Raw genomic sequence first — 17,828 nt, forward strand, 5'->3', positions numbered from 1 at the left:
TTTAAAGTATTTTTTTATGAGCATATTTTCTTAACTTTCAGTTATGTGGCATCCTTTGGTTGAAAGGAAGGAAGATTGAGCAATAGCTTTTCGAGCTGGTACATTGTTACGAGGGCACCATACAAATAATCTCTGCAAGTCAACAATGTGCATAATCAAGGATATTGTTCTCAGTAGGTAAGGATTCATAAGTACATTATACAGGTAATATTTGTCATTACATTATTTAAGAAAGTACATATACTGATAACTTAATGAGTCTGCATGTGTTTAACTGATTGCTACTTTTTACTTTCCTTGAGAGTTGCTGAGGGTGGGTTGGAGTTGGGTTGATGTTATTACTATGAAATTTCACAAAACTGAAGTTCTCCCACTAAGCAAGTGATGACACTGCCTTGATAGTTGCCATGACCTCTTGCTGAAATTGGTGGGCTGTGATCTTAGTAGTGTGTGTATGTGTATCTCTCTCTGTTTGTGTGTGTGTGTGTGTGTGTGTGTGTTTTAGACACTACATAATAATAATAATAATAATAATAATAATAATAATAATAATAATAATAATAATAATAATAATAATAATAATAATAATAATAATAATTGAGGCTGGTCAGTTGTTGGATGGGTGACCGCTCTCCTCGGCGTTGATTCCTTGGGAAAGGATCTTTACCATAATTTCCTCAGTCTACTCAGCTGTAAATGGAGTAACCTATCCCATTGATGGGGTAGGGTCCAGCTATGGGTTAAATAGCAAAACTCAGTCAATGATGGAAAGAAACTGATTGGAATAAACGACAACGACGTAAATGGAACCTCTGGCAAACAGAGGAGCTTCGTCCGGCAACCAGGTATTCAACCCAATTGTAGGGGAAGACGGTCAGGTACTTGGAGGTCGTCATCCAGCAACTGATCACCACAACGACAGTAATGAACAGCCTGAGATTGGAGCTACAGAGGCAAAAAGGAAGAAAATGGACAAGGGAAGAAAATAAGGAAATATGGAGATGCTACATCAGAAGCAACCCGACGGAGAGAGGATATAGAAGAAGATTGGTCAACATCTGGAATGAGAGGAATAACACCCCCCAAACAGAGCAGAGGCTGGCAGACCAAGTAAGGAACATAAAGAAAAAGAACTGGCTCTCCCCAACAGAAAGAGAAGAACTGGAAAGGGAAATGTCACACGACAACGAATTACACGAAGACGAACTGAGAGACGATGCCACAGAAGACGACAGGGAGGATGAGGTATCAAACAACGACACACGAAGAAACACCGACGAAGTAACAGAGAGGACGGAATGGGTAGAAAAGATTAGACAATGGATGGAGCCAGATACAGAGAGAACAAAGATCCCCTCCATGAAAGCCTACAACACCAAGAAATTAAGGGAGAAAACAAGTGAGGTCAATGAAATAATGGGCCTAATACACACCACCAGTATCACAGAAAACAAACAACTTGACATATGCAGGAGCAAGATTAGTAGCAGAACTGATGGGGATTCGAACACCAACACCATCGTCACAACCACCCAACAGAAACCAAAACAGCAACCCTCCTTGGAAAAGGCGCCCTGGAAAAGCAAATCATGGTGATGAGATCTGACTTGAGTAAACTGAAAGAGATGGCAGAAAAAAGGCTAAGAAGCAAGAAACAAGGGAGGAACTCAATGAGAAATACAAAGTACAAGAGAGGGGACTAAACAACACAATAGAAGATGTAAAACAGAGGCCTTAAGGCCAAAGCACACAAGATCCAACGGTACATGAACAGGAATAAGGATAACCAACAGAACAAACTATTCGGAACCAACGAGAAAAGACTATACAGCACCTAAGAGGGGAAGACAACCACCCAGAAATTCCTGAAGCCGAATCAAGTAAGAGACTCTGGGAAAACATATGGAGCAATCCGGTATCACACAACAAACATGCAACATGGCTCCAGGAAGTCAAGGAAGAAGAACAGGGAGAATAAAACAAAGATTCAGACATCACGACAGACACAGTCAGACACCAACCTAAAGAAAATGCCAAACTGGAAAGCCCCAGGTCCGATGAAGTCCATGGATACTGGCTCAAAAAACTTCAAGGCCCTACACCCACGAATAGCAGAACAACTCCAGCATTGTATCTCAAATCACCATGCACCCAAATGGATGACCACAGGAAGAACATCCTTAGTACAAAAAGACAAGAGTAAGGGAAATATAGCCAGTAACTACAGGCCTATCACCTGCCTACCAATAATGTGGAAGTTACTAACAGGTATCATCAGTGAAAGGCTATACAACTACCTAGAGGATACAAACACCATCCCCCACCAACAGAAAGGCTGCAGAAGGAAGTGTAGGGGCACAAAAGACCAGCTCCTGATAGACAAAATGGTAATGAAGAACAGTAGGAGAAGGAAAAACCAACCTAAGCATGGCATGGATAGACTATAAGAAAGCCTTCGACATGATACCACACACATGGCTAATAGAATGCCTGAAAATATATGGGGCAGAGGTGAAAATACCATAGCTTCCCTCAAAAAATACAATGCGCAACTGGGAATACAATACTTACAAGCTCTGGAAAAAGACTAGCAGAGGTTAATATCAGGAGAGGGATCTTCCAGGGCGACTCACTGTCCCCACTACTCTTCGTAGTAGCCATGATTCCCATGACAAAAGTACTACAGAAGATGGATGCCGGGTACCAACTCAAGAAAAGAGGCAACAAAATCAACCATCTGATGTTCATGGACGACATCAAGCTGTATGGTAAGAGCATCAAGGAAATAGAGACCCTAATCCAGACTGTAAGGATTGTATCTGGGGACATCAGGATGAGTTTGGAATAGAAAAAAAATGCGCCTTAGTCAACATACAAAAAAGGCAAAGTAAACGAAGAACTGAAGGGATAAAGCTGACCAGATGGGAGCAACATCAAACACATAGATGAGACAGGATACAAATACCTGGGAATAATGGAAGGAGGAGATATAAAACACCAAGAGATGAAGGGGACACGATCAGGGAAGAATATATGCAGAGACTCAACGGCGATACTCAAGTCAAAACTCAACGCCGGGAAATATGATAAAAAGCCATAAACCACTGGGCAGTGCCAGTAATCAGATACAGCGCAGGAATAGTCGAATGGACGAAGGCAGAACTCCGCAGCATAGATCAGAAAACCAGGAAACAAATGACAATACAACAAAGCACTACACCCAAGAGCAAATACGGACAGACTATACTAACACGAAAGGAAGGAGGGAGAGGACTACTAGTATAGAGGACTGTGTCAACATCGAAAACAGAGCACTGGGCAATTATCTGAAAACCAGTGAAGACGAGTGGCTAAAGAGTGCATGGGAAGAAGGACTAATAAAAGTAGACGAAGACCCAGAAATATACAGAGACAGGAAAGAAAGACAGAAAGAACAGAGGACTGGCACAACAAACCAATGCACGGACAATACATGAGACAGACTAAAGAACTAGCCAGCGATGACAATTGGCAATGGCTACAGAGGGGAGAGCTAAAGAAGGAAACTGAAGGAATGATAACAGCGGCACAAGATCAGGCCCTAAGAACCAGATATGTTCAAAGTATGATAGACGGAAATAACATCTCCTCCCATATGTAGGAAGTGCAATACGAAAAATGAAAACCATAAACCACATAGCAAGTGAATGCCCGGCACTTGCACAGAACCAGTACAAAAAGAGGCATGATTCAGTGGCAAAAGCCCTCCACTGGAGCCTGTGCAAGAAACATCAGCTACCTGCAGTAATAAGTGGTACGAGCACCACCTGAAGGAGTGATAGAAAACGATCAGGCAAAGATCCTCTGGGACTATGGTATCAGAACGGATAGGGTGATACGTGCAAACAGACCAGACGTGACGTTGATTGACAAAGTCAAGAAGAAAGTATACATCATTGATGTCGCAATACCATGGGACACCAGAGTTGAAGAGAAAGAGAGGGAGAAAATGGATAAGTATCAAGATCTGAAAATAGAAATAAGAAGGATATGGGATATGCCAGTGGAAATCGTACCCATAATCATAGGGGCACTAGGCACGATCCCAAGATCCCTGAAAAGGAATCTGGAAAAACTAGAGACTGAAGTAGCTCCGGGCCTCATGCAGAAGAGTGTGATCCTAGAAACGGCACACATAGCAAGAAAAGTGATGGACTCCTAAGGAGGCAGGATGCAACCCGGAACCCCACACTATAAATACCACCCAGTCGAATTGGAGGACTGTGATAGAGCAAAAAAAAAAAAAAAAAAAAAAAAAAAAAAAAAAAAATAATAAAAAAAAAAAAAAAAAATAATAATAATAATAATTAATAATAATAATAATAATAATAATAATAATAATAATAATAATAATAATGAAAATTATATTGGCATAAAAAATTTTGAAAAAACAAAAAAACTGCTCAATAGTATGCATATTGAAAGGAACAGGAAAGAAAAATGTGGTATCCAAATAGCTGAGAGTTGCTCCAGTTTAATTTAAAACCTCTATACTGCAATGAAAATACTATGGTTCAAAGGTCTCTGGATGTTTTGCAGTTAATTTTATTGATTGATCTGGCAAACATGATTTGTCAGTAAGTGTAGAAACTCATTTTTTATGGAAATGTCTTACCTTGAAAGAGAGAGAAAAGGGACATATTTAAACCCATGCTGGCAAAATTTAAGAAAAAAAAATTTTGTATATATTTAAAACTATGCTGGCAAAAAGTTCAGGTTAAACTGCATTAATTTTTGTAACAGACTGCCTAGTTTAGTTGTACTTATCAAACAGTTTGGATTGCTGCTTCATTTTTTTTTCAGATGCAAGGCATACAACACGGCCCAGCTACTGATGTTTATGGTTGAGATTTTCGATGTATACATGAGGCAACGATTGGTCGATGTGGCCTTGAGTAGGCGGCATGTAAAGCCAATAATCTCGACCAAGGTTGCATTAGACAGCGTTGAATTGGTTGGCAATTCTAAATATAAAGTACGGAGCGAATCTGTTCCAACCATAAAATATGATATAGACCTTGAAATTGGACTGTGCTCTTGCATGCAAGGCCAAACTGGTGCTATTTGCAAGCACCAAATTGCATGTGCCGAGTTTAGCATGACAGCTGTGCCCCAGCAATTTTTAAGTAGCAGTGAAAGTCGCCATCGATTAGCAGTTTTGGCTGTTGGCCAAGAGAAGGTCCCTGATGTGGCATTTTTTAGAAAGTTGGATGAGGATGGTGGGTTTGAGATCACTGGCTGGCAAGGCAGATATAAAAAGAAATTGCTAGTGAGAAGACAGAAAATCTAGATATGAAAGAGGAGCCACAGGATCCAATTTCTAATAAAACAGAGACAATTTCATCTTCAGATGATGATGATTTTGCCTCTAGAAAAATATCACATGATGTTGCAGATGCCATAGTTAGAGTCAGTGCGCGCTACGGAAATAGCGATACAGACCTAGCACTGAAGAAGTTCCTCAGGCGCCTGGATTCCGTAAAAACTGCACCCCAGTTGAATAGTTTGCTGCATTGCACAGGAAGTGCAATAAGGAATGGTGGAGCTGGGCGAGGTAAGATACCTTGTCAGCCAACCTCCATCGCAAGACGCTCAACTGGCAGGCCAAGGGGAGCTGCACCGCTGTGTAAAGGCCGTCATCCGACAGGTGCTGTGTCTTCACAACCTAAACGTCCCCGTAATTTGGCTCACAACATTTCCCGCAACGTGGCCAATGGGAAATCTCATGGCACAAATCATTAAGTGAAAAATTATTTATGTTTTTTTTATTGGCATATATTTGATTCAAATGGACTATTTTCGAATTCATATTTCTCACACTTCACAATAGTTGTTGATTAGTGTTAAGGCAACGTATTAATATTATGTGTTTATTGTAGCTCTTAAGACATGAATTATTCGATTTTTATTGTATCTGGTTGACAATGGAACTGTGCAGTTTGGAGTTAATCAACTTTGGTATGATGTACAATGTGAGTAATCTTTTGTATATAATAAACTTTTGTATAAAATAATCTTTTGTAAATAATTTGATTTTTTTCCCCTTATATTCCAAGCTATGCAGTTGATTTTAAAATTTACAATAAAATATCACCAAAGGAAAGCCTTTTCGTATTCGAGGCTGCAATGGTAATATGTATAATATAAGCAAAGCAATAATTTTGCATAGTTTATGATATCTGCACAACAAAACCTGAGCATGGGGTGGGCTGGTTGTAAACACAGCGTAATTTGTGCTTTATTATATATCTGTGCAAATTGAACATTTTTTCTGATATATTTTTTCTTTGACTAGAATGAATTTGCTACTCATTTCCGTCGGATATTATTAAAAGAATATGCTTTTTTTATTGCAACATAGATTTACCCTAGCAACTAAAATAAAGGTCTATATTTCCTGTCTCACACCATGTACTATACTTCCGAACATGAATTACCATCCGTATTCTAGCCTAACCTGACTAAATATGTACATTTCAAAAACATTGAGTCAAAACTACAAAACAACAATAGAAAATATATATGTATATAAGCAACAAAGAACAAATCAACTTGCAGAAGACATATATATGATCAACAGGGCAAAATTTGTGCATTTTGAAGGGTACAATGGTTCCAAATAAAATTCAAAGTAACAAAATTTTAAACTGCCAGCCTACTTCATGTACTAAATGCCTAAGTGTCGAGGCCAATATGAGTAGTTGAGTCATTTTGTCAATGGGTGAAGTATTACATAACGAAACAGCTGATTGCCAGGGGATCATAGTCCTCCTGTCGAGGCCAATATAAGTAAAGTCATTTTTCAACGGGTGAAGTATTACGTAACGAAACAGCTGATTGACATGGGATCATAGCCCTTCTGGTGTGTTTCATTGAGTAATGTTGCCTGCCATATGCCTTGCGTATCTCGGTACTTTATTTAACTAATTATATTTACCAATACATAACCTAAAACCTCTCAAGATTATATTCTCAAAACTGGTGCTTCTGCATGAATTATTATGTAAAGAAGCGGCTGATTGCCATGGGCATGGCTTTCTGCGTCTTTCATTGAGCAATGGTCCCATATGCATATCTCAGTAACTTAAAAGCATAAACGCCAGCGTAAATATTAGCTGTACAACATATTTGATACATATTTTCTGTATACATCTATAATAAAACTATATTTTACCAATATTAAACCTATTATATAAGATTAAAATATAACTGGTGCTTCTGCAAGAATTAAGAAAAGCGTATACGTAGTAGCGCTAGGAGGGCGGAGTCTCACGACGTCACCACTCCCAAAAACACGCTCTGATTGGTTCTAATATCCGAGAGGGTCTATTTCCATCCAGACTTCAGGAATATGCCGCCCGGGAGCTTAGTTGCCATGTTTCTTTTTGTACTTTTTGCTGACAGTCTGGATAGGGTAAATGTTTGTTGACCGCCCTTTCGGTTGACAGCTGCGGGCACCAGACCTGTTTCCCATAGAACACGGTTATTGGATTAATTATCTATTGTCTGTGTAACTTCACTGCCACTATCACCCATGGGCAGGGGTGGCATTACGGTACGGTACGGTACGATAATTTTACCAAAGTACGTTACAGTACAGTTCAGGTACGGAAAAAAAATGGGCAAACAAATTCCGTAACCGTTACCTTACCTTAGACTTCGATATATCTCTTAGTAATACTGCTAAATTGGTGAGTGGGTAAAATGTAAAATGTTCTGTCAAAATCATCTGGGAGATTTTCATCTGAACTCATTACTGCCATGGAGAATCGAGAGCTTTCTCTATTCAACAATGCAGCTTTCCTTGCAGGCATTTATCTTGATCCAAGATTTCAGTGCACTTTAGTTGATCCACAAAAAATCTTGCAAAGCTGCACCTCACTGCATTGCGGAAGAGATTATTAATGATTATTCTACAAAACAATTGAAGATAAGAACGCCGAGTGAAAGCCAAAGTGAAAATGAAGAGAGCTCGAAAGATATAATTGACCAAATATTGTCTGCTACTGATAACAATCGAAAGAGGGAAAGTGAAGTAGTGGATAATGATGCTTTGCAATTAACTGAAATAAAACAAACCCTTGTGCATTTCAATAAATATACTCGAATTGAAAATAGTGAAGACGTATTCAAGTGGTGGAACAAACATCCACACCAAGATGTGAAGGCTCTAGCCGAGGTAGCTCTTGCACTTCCTGTCACTCCAAGTGAGTGTAGATCGCACATTCTCGGGGGTGAGATACATTTCGGATGACTAAGACTAGGCATGAAAAATGATATAAGTGATGCCATTATGTTTCTAAGATGTAATATATAATCAGTTTTAACGCATATGTTTGATTAGAAGAAAGTCGCTAGTGGAAGGTATTTTCCTTTACGTACGTCGTTTATGAATGTTGAGAAAATATTTTTTTTCTAAGTTATCAATTACATGGTAACGTTAGGCAATGCTTTAAAGTTCCATTGATGGTTAGACTATTCTGACTTTGTTTTTTTAATAAGATCCTTTAAAGAGGAGGTCATGGTTTGAACAATGTTATTATTATCCAAAGAATCATAATACTGGGAAATGTTTTGAATAAGATTTCATACATTGTATTACATGTACCAAATAAATAGTTTTTGGTTGGGCAACAAAATAGGTTTTTACGACTCCAAAAGTGAATACTCTTGGTCTATGTTGAAAACAAGGGAACACTATTAACAATAACTAATAATATAGCAAATTTTTGTATTTACTGATATTCTCAGCAGCAGCAGCAGCAGTAGTAGTAGTTGTTGTTCTATGTGATTAGGCATTACTAGTAGTAGCTATTACTATGTTTATTTTAAGGTCTAAAAAAAAAGAAAATATTCATTTCTTTCTTTCTTTAATGACTGTTGACTTGGGTTATGAGGATTCATACTGTTAATACTATCATCATCACTATTATCATTGCAACAACTGAATATATAGACGTGTACATATAAAGTCACTTTGCTAATTAACACTCGTTAACGTTGAAATTTGAATAAATAAGAGATTTTACTGATGTGAATTGAGTTCCCTTATAGTACGGTACGGAATTACGTTACGTTTTCTTTACCGTACTGTACGATACGGAAAAATTATTGAGGGTACGGTACAAATTACGGAACGGTATTTTACCCAGGTACAGAGTACGGAAAAATCATTCCGTACCGTACCGTACTACCAGCCTTGCCCATGGGTTGGGACGATTGCCTGGGTACTGTACCCAATGATGAGCCTTTGTCTCCTTGGCCTTATGAAGTACACAGAATGAATATAACAATGCTGAGTCTCGTGACGGTACACAAGGTCTTTGGGGTCGGGTTATTTGATGCTGGTTTCTAAAAGTATGCAGAATGAATGTGGCGTCGAATTTATTGCCTGTAGAATGCTATCATAAAACTCTTATAATGCTGTGGTCTTTTTAAATGCTTGTTTACACTAATGTGCGTGTATATATATATAATTATATATTATATATATATATATATATATATATATATATATATATATATATATATATATATATATATATTATAGACAGGAGGAGCGCATAATCGAATTCCATTAACAGTTCAGTCATGCATAGGCACTGGAAAACATAGTGTGTGTGTGTTTATATATATATATATATATATATATATATATATATATATATATATATATATATATATATATATATATATATATATATATATATATATATAATGCTCAATTATTAGTACTATGATCAAATTACAGACACAAAATTCCAATAAGGATAAGAGGTCAATCTAATTTAGTTTGAGGAACTAAAATGGTATTTTATTAGTCTGCGAATTTTTTTCGAAGCTGAAACTCATTTAAACTGAGCGTTCGCTTCACATTTAGATACATTGTTTTGTTTTCCAGTTCCTATTCACTACTGAAACTGTTGAATGGAAAGTGTTTACGCCTGGCCTTGCTGTGTAAACGTGTGCCTCACCTACGTTTCTATACATAATCTAACCGATTTTACTAACATCTAAAGATGTCCTTGTGATGTTTCAGCACATTCCTTTTCTGCTATAGATTTGACTGATATTTTATTTTAATCCGATTTTCATTATTCTCAGAATAACAATTGCTTCTCACAAGTTACTGACACTTTCACTATGGTTACTGGAAACGAGCTATTTCTTCACTAAATATTTTTTTTATAATAAGAAATGCGTTCCAAGCTACGGTTCCTATATCTAAATAATTTAATTGAAAACAAATTCTGTCTTCCCCTTGCACTTAACTGGATTTCTCTGTATAAAAGGAAAAAAAAAGTATTCAAAAACAACTTAAACATGGGCCATTCTTCGCCCCCTTCATTATCATATTTTGCACTCAAGTGACAAAAAAATAAAAACATTTCCTTTGCATGACCTTTCTTCACCTAATAGATACTAATTTCACCTTAGACATGCTGATTTGCTTTTTATGTTCTCTAACTGTCGTCGAAACTTATGCCAAAGCCTTTGATAAGGGTTATAAGTTAGTTGATGGTATATATGTTCCTTGTACATTTGTTCGAATCAGAGTCAAGTAATAATGTTTATTTTTTATATATTATTTTTATTTAACATTCTAGAAAAATTGCAACAATAACTCAAAAGGAAAACCAGTTAACATGCATTTTGTCCCCAAAATTTCCAAATAAACTACAAAAATTTAGGCTACTGTAAAATTGTGAAAGCTTATTAGATTTCTTCACGAAAGGTCACTCGCTAATCAAATCCAACAGAAAAGGTGCAAATAAAGACATCCATTAAGCTATTGAGATGTCTTTACTTTTAAAAAAATGAATAGAAGATTCCCAACGAAATGTAATTGGTTATCTCTGCTTTTCTTCATAATGCTAGAAGGGAAATCAGTTAATGAAAGAGTATCAATGATTCGCCAGTATGTAACCTCATAGTATGTCATTATTAAACTATGGGGAGGGTGTCAAAATTGTGGGGGGTCCACTAGAGTGCATAAAAATTAAGTTTTACATTGCTCTTTAAGATGTATAGATATGGTATGGAATAGATCTATGAATAATTTTCAACCTGATTCCAGCTCGTGATTCCCTTAAGATTTCAAATCAAAATAAGAGGCAATGAAAAAAAACAATAAGTAAATGTAAGAATAGTTGAAATGGGTGTTTAAATTGGTTCTAATTTGTTTTCGTTTTTAATAAATTATGAGTGCATCAAGTAGGTGCAAAACAGAGAAAACGTTAAGCAAAAGGATCTAAAGATATCACGATGGCAAATTATTATTCAAAACCAAAATAAATTAATCTTCTGCAATGGCTTCTCGAAAGTTAAAAATCTACTTATCATTTACTTGTTTAAAACCTACTTTCTTATCTAATCCTCTTCGATTGTTCACATCGAAATATTAATAACTAATAGTAAATATCTGGAATTCGTAAAAAGTAATGTTAGAGAGTTGTCGGAATATTTCTTTACAACATTAATTCTTGTGCAAAATGCAAAGCAAGAAATGTAGTAACATTATTTAGTACTCCTAATCGAACCCAAAACAGTGTTTGTTTAGACACGATTGTACCCCGAATTTCTAGCCATCATTATATAAAGGAAAAGGCGAAGTGACTTACTGAAGCTTGTTTGCTTCAAGCTACAGAGATCTAATATTCAAGCTTGTAAGCTGACACCCAGGCAATATGTCTCAAGAGATAACGTCGCTTGACTTCACCCAGCCACGACACGTCAAAGACAGTGAGTATATTCAAAATTTAACGTTAGACTACGTAAACATAATTGTGGAGGAATTACTCGATCATTTTCCGACAATTAAACACGTAAATGTCTATGTTCTAATATTTGTGTAAAAGTTCATATAAATTCAACGAACACACACAAAGCAATATATATATATCGATATAATATATATATATATATATATATATATATATATATATATCTCTATATATTATATATATATATACATATATATATATATATATATAATATATATATATATATATATATATATATATATATATATATATATATATATATAGATATATATAAATATATATATATATCATATATATATATATATCTATATATATTACATATATATCATATTATATCTATAAATTTATATTATCTATATATATATAATATATATCTGTATATATATATATATATATATATATATATATCTATAATACATATATATTATACATATAATACATTATATATATAGATATAATAATATATATATATATATATAATATATATATACGATAATTATATATATATATATATATATCTTAGTCTCTTTAGCTTTTGCGAAAGACTTTTTGTTTGTTTCCCTTACGACTGTCCATTCGTTAAGTATTTCTGGTTCCTTCCATCTCCTATGTGATATCTTAGTAGAGTGGTTCTTCTTAAACTAAAGGAGAGGATTCAAACAGATAAGTTGAAAAAAGGTATAACAACTTTATTCTGTAACTCCATACTAAGAGATGCAGTTCGGTCGGGAGACCGATAAGTTTGAATGCTGGCACGGAACTGCCATTCTAAAGCATCACGTCGATAGCGGAACATTAGCTATCTCAGCGATTCATATAAAAACATACGTAGTCCGCCGGCTCGGAAGTTACAAGTTTCCGGCGTAGGTTTAACAGGTCAACCTGCTTCCCATGGAAGTTGTTGTGCAAAGTTATCAGTAATGCAAAAATGATGACAATGTAACAGATTTAAACCAGGCTACTGCAGACAGCGCATAGCGTAATCTAGATCTGCATTGGTCACGTAGGACCTCCTAATGCCATGACCTCAGGTCATGGGTTTTTATTTACAGATACTGTAATTCAATAATGTATTTATTACATTAGGCTCGGTCTGCTACCATTCAAGCCTTGAATAACAAAAGTTACTTTAAACATTGTTTCTTAGGAGCGTGCTCGTAACATGTTTAGGTATAAACATAATAAGTGATTAAATGCATAAAAAGGTTCTGTTACATACCCTTTTTGACATATTCATAAACAAAGATAAATGCATGGAAAATCTAGATCCATGTTTGGTAATAATAATGATTAGGTACCCAAAAATAATAAAAAGGTAAAAACCAAAAGATTAACATGTATACATGATTAATATGATAATAGGTAACTTGATTAAGAATAGTGGTTACTGATATATGGTAATAGGTAACCTGATGAATAAGAATAGTGGTTACTGCATAAGCTTGTATGGCATGATCATGGATAATTGTCAGAGAGTACTTGTCACTCTTTGTAATAGGTAAATATAATTGTACAATTGTATAATAGTATAATTGTGTAATTGTGCACAGATGCAATATATAGGGCTGGTATAATTTTTATTAGGTGCCCGAAAAATACCTTTAGGAGGATATATTAATGTATAATATTGGGCTCCTATATTTTTAATTAGGTGCCCAAAAAAACGGGAGATAACTTTAACTGTTCAAATGCAAAGGCGTGAGTCTTTCTTGTCCTACATTTTTGCCAGCATACAGACCGCTTTTCACACACACAATACCCAGACAATTTCCCTAGGCACAAAAATGAAGTGGCCAGTTTCAGGCGGCCCTAAAACTCAAACGACTTGAGTTTAAACGGGTACGTCATCTAGACGGGACAATACGTTTCCTTGGAGATCCTTCTGTTTACGCCTCAGCCTACGCCAAGCAAAGATGTTGACGGCGATAACCAATATGGCCGTCACGCTGAACACGGCCAGCAGAATGGTAGTAACGAAGATTTTCTCCACCTGCATAAGTCGGTGACGCGTGGTTCATCTCAGCCAGTTGCGTCAAACGATGAGCCACCCCCGCGCGTTGTATGGGAGAGGTAGTGATGGGATAATTGTAGACGCCCAAGTATAGTTCGCAAAATACGCCTTCTCACGTATTATCGTGTTGACCCCTCTGATGGTGTAGTTTGTATGATGTCCCCGTTACAACCATCAGCTGCTACAAAGATTGGGGAATGGGCGGTGGTCCCATCTGGACATACAACGTGGAATCCGGCTTTGTCGTAACGGATCCAGGAACCATTATTCATTCTGTAATTGAATTTATTACTGTAAAAGGGATAAAGTTTCCCCAGGACAACCTTCGCTTGTATGAGAGAGAGAGCCGTTTAGCACGATGCCTAACTCCACATGAATCCGTTGATATAGGATAGAATTCAAAAGAGTCAGCTGTACAAATTTTATTATTCATGGCTTCTGAACAGTGAGTGAGTTTATCTAAGTCTTTAATGACTGTAAATGATTTTCCTATCAGAAGAAATCAGTATTACTGGATATTACTGGACTTGAGTTATTCGTCATGAAAGTAGGAAACGGTGCTATTTTGTATGATTGCCAAGCATCGGAAGAATCAAAAGGTATGGTGATCATAATCCTATAATTTTCAACGCTGACTGATATTAGGCTATAATAGAACTCTACTTTATGGGCGTCTAATAAAGGAATATAACCTAGTTTCTCCCGTCCGTTTTCCAAAGTTAACGTCAGATCCCTTTAAAAATAGGCATGTGTGGAGATAACACACCCTTTGTCGCTAACGTAATAGCTTCTACATAATCTTTTGATTTCTCAATAAAATGTGATATTTTCACACGGATATGATCTATTTTCGAAGTATAGTAAGCTAAAGTAGCCAGCAAATGTTGAAACTTCCATGACCTGATCGATATTATTTGAATGTTCGTTTACTATACTCATTATTTGATTGATTGAAGATAACTGACTGCGAAGTTCGGACAAAGCTAATTCGGTTTTGTGTTGCACAAAACCTGCAAATTCTTTTATTTTGATTATTTATCTTAAGGCGATTTGAAATTCCCAAGCCTAGATTCGCAACAGATCCTAAGATGTTTAGTCCAGCCAGAATAAGCGGGTTGCGGCGTTCGAGATTATTGTGCCGCACAGACCACATCAGCAGGTCACGAGCAAGTTCCTCTGCCTCGGCGGTTTTATTTTGTATGTCATAAGACAACATTTCCGTGACGCTTAGGGTTTGAGCTAGCGAAATCTCTGAGTTAGCATGAAAATTACGTTGGTGCATTTCCTTAAGCGAAATAGCAAACCTCATCAGGTCATTCTTTAAATTAAGGACGTCATCTTCAGGCAAAAATATGGCTTGCATATCCACTTCTATGACTATATTTCTCTCGATAATCGAGCCATGATTAAATTCTATTTCTTTCGTCCTAGCGCTCTTTCCATACACAAAGATGGTCTGAACACACAATATCACTCCTAACAATAACAGATTCATTTTTGAAAAACCTGCAATGAGTAAAATATATGTAATAACTCGTGTAAAAGAATAGGTTTACAATCAAATATGATTAATATATATATATATAATAAATTATTATACAAGTTTCATAAATACAACCATTTTTTCCCTCACTCCATCTACCTTTCTTTAGATTCTGATATGTGCCAATGGAACTATTCTCACATCAGTGGGTTTGGATACATTTTGAACCCTAAATCTATTGGCCGTTAATATTTCTAAAATGTTAAACGGGCCTTCAAACTTAGGTGTCAATTTATAATTTAAACCTTTACGTACGTATACTTGTATGTATACCTGATCGCCCACGGCATATGTTCTAGTTGGCTTAGCTATTTTATCATGATTTTTGTTCATTATTATTTGTGCTTCTTCTAGATTCTTACGAAGTATATTATATCGACTTATGCTTGCATCCATAACATCCTTTAGAGGATTTGATAAATTAGTTGTAGGCGTTAGTATATGGAAAGGTGTTCTAGCTGGGATACCGTGCAGTGCCTCGTGCGGTGTCATTTTAATAGACACATGATACGAGTGATTAAGTGTGCTTAGTACCGTAGGTATGGCAATGTCCCAGTTGGGGTCTGCCCCCCAAACCCCCAAAGGTGACCCTTAAAATGTTTAAACCTTACGATTTGCCCTTTCCACTAGCCCATTAGACTCTGGGTGATAGATCATGGTATTGATTTTCTTTATACAAAGGAATTCGCACAAGGAGTTAAGGAAATGATTATTGAACTCCCCGCCCGAGTCGGATATAATGGTGTGTGGAATTCCATGTTTTACAAATGTAGCACTCGTAAAACTTTCTAGCGCACTCGACTGCGGTTTTTGTTTTAAGCGCTATCAGTTCTGTATATCGAGTCAAAGCATCTATGATTTCTAGGAGGTGCTTATTTCCTCTGTCTGACTCGAAAAATCCTGTTAATAAATCTAAATGTACTCTTTCAAAGGGTTGATTTGGCATGGGGTAAGCCCCTAGGCTGACAGGTGTCTTCGTGTGCCCTTTGTATTCTTGACAAGTGCGACAATTGCTATGTGCTTTTTTATATCTGTAAGCATCGTATGCCAATAAAATAAGGATTTGGCTTTCTGTGACATTAAGGAATAACCCGGGTGTCCATGCAAGGGTGGATTTTCAATGCAAAAAAAAACCCCATTTTTTTTTTTTTTTAAAACAGGACAGTGGGGTATGAGTGAGATAGGTACCACCACCTGGTTGTTATTCAACTGTGGTGTGTTGCGGGTTTTCCTCGTCACGGATCTACACAGGATATTATCTTTGATGATATAATTCTGCTGCTTATACTTTATGTATTCCTTTTTCTTCGGATTTCCGTTAACGCAATGATGATTTTTTCTATTTGCGGATCTTTTCTTTTGTTCTGTCTGTAATAGTTCAGCACTCCCGCCCAGATCTTCCTGTTCAGATATAGTTTAACAATGGGCGTGGAGGTTGAGATATCTATTAATTCAGCTAATGGCTCGGTACAAGATGAAGAGGGGTTGCGTGATAATGCGTCAGCAATGATATTTGCTTTCCCAGGTAAATACCCGATCCTCGCGCCAAAGTCCTGGATGATCATGTGCCACCGAGTTCGCTTAGGGCTGTGACTAAAGCCTTTAAAGAAGTCGGTTAGGGGCTTATGATCAGTGAGAACCTTGACGGGATAACCATATATTATAAATTTAAAATGCACGAGTGAATTAACAATAGCGAGCCCTTCCTTGTCTATTACTGCATATTTACTTTCAGAAGGTCTCAGTTTACGTGAATAAAAGCTATAGGGAAAAACTGTTTATCATATTGTTGAAGCAATACCCCACCTACTCCTAGGTCTGAGGCGTCTGTTGCTATGAAGAATTCCTTACCGAAGTCAGGAAATTTCAAGATAGGAGAACTACACAGTTCATCTTTCAATTTATCGAACGCCTGTTGATGAATTTCAGACCATATGAAATCTACGCCCTTTTTTATAAGATCGGTTAGGGGAGCGGCTATGATGGAGTAGTTCCTAATAAACCTCCTATAGTATCCGCTACACCCTAAAAATTGCTGTATTCCCTTGACGTTAGTAGGTATCGGAAAGTTACGGATAACCGATACCTTATCATGGACTACTTTAAGACCTTCACTAGAAACCGTGAAACCTAAATAGACTAGTTCTGTTTTAAAAAATTCACACTTACTTATCTTTACCCTTAAATTATGCTGCCTTAGTCTTTTGTAGCACTAACTCTAACTTTACACGTAGATGTTCTTCTAATGTATTGGAAAAGATTACTAGGGTCGTCCATGTAGGCATGTAGGATATCTCCTAACAAGTCTCCAAACACAATGTTATCATACGAGTAAAAAGTTATGGGAGCACAACGTAAACCAAAAGGCATACGCAAAAATTCATAATGTCCCCTGGCTGTGCTGAAGGCAGTGTATGGGATACTCTCTTGTTCCAACAGAATCTGATGAAAT

General features: G+C 36.6%; 1 pseudogene; it reads left to right on the top strand.

The window, feature by feature from the left end:
• Window positions 1-43: 43 nt before the first annotated feature.
• LOC135225400 (uncharacterized) lies at window positions 44-5,329 on the top strand (annotated as a pseudogene).
• The last annotated feature ends 12,499 nt before the right edge of the window (window positions 5,330-17,828 follow it).

Source organism: Macrobrachium nipponense, chromosome 13 (assembly GCF_015104395.2).
Source record: "Macrobrachium nipponense isolate FS-2020 chromosome 13, ASM1510439v2, whole genome shotgun sequence".
NCBI lineage: Eukaryota > Metazoa > Arthropoda > Malacostraca > Decapoda > Palaemonidae > Macrobrachium > Macrobrachium nipponense.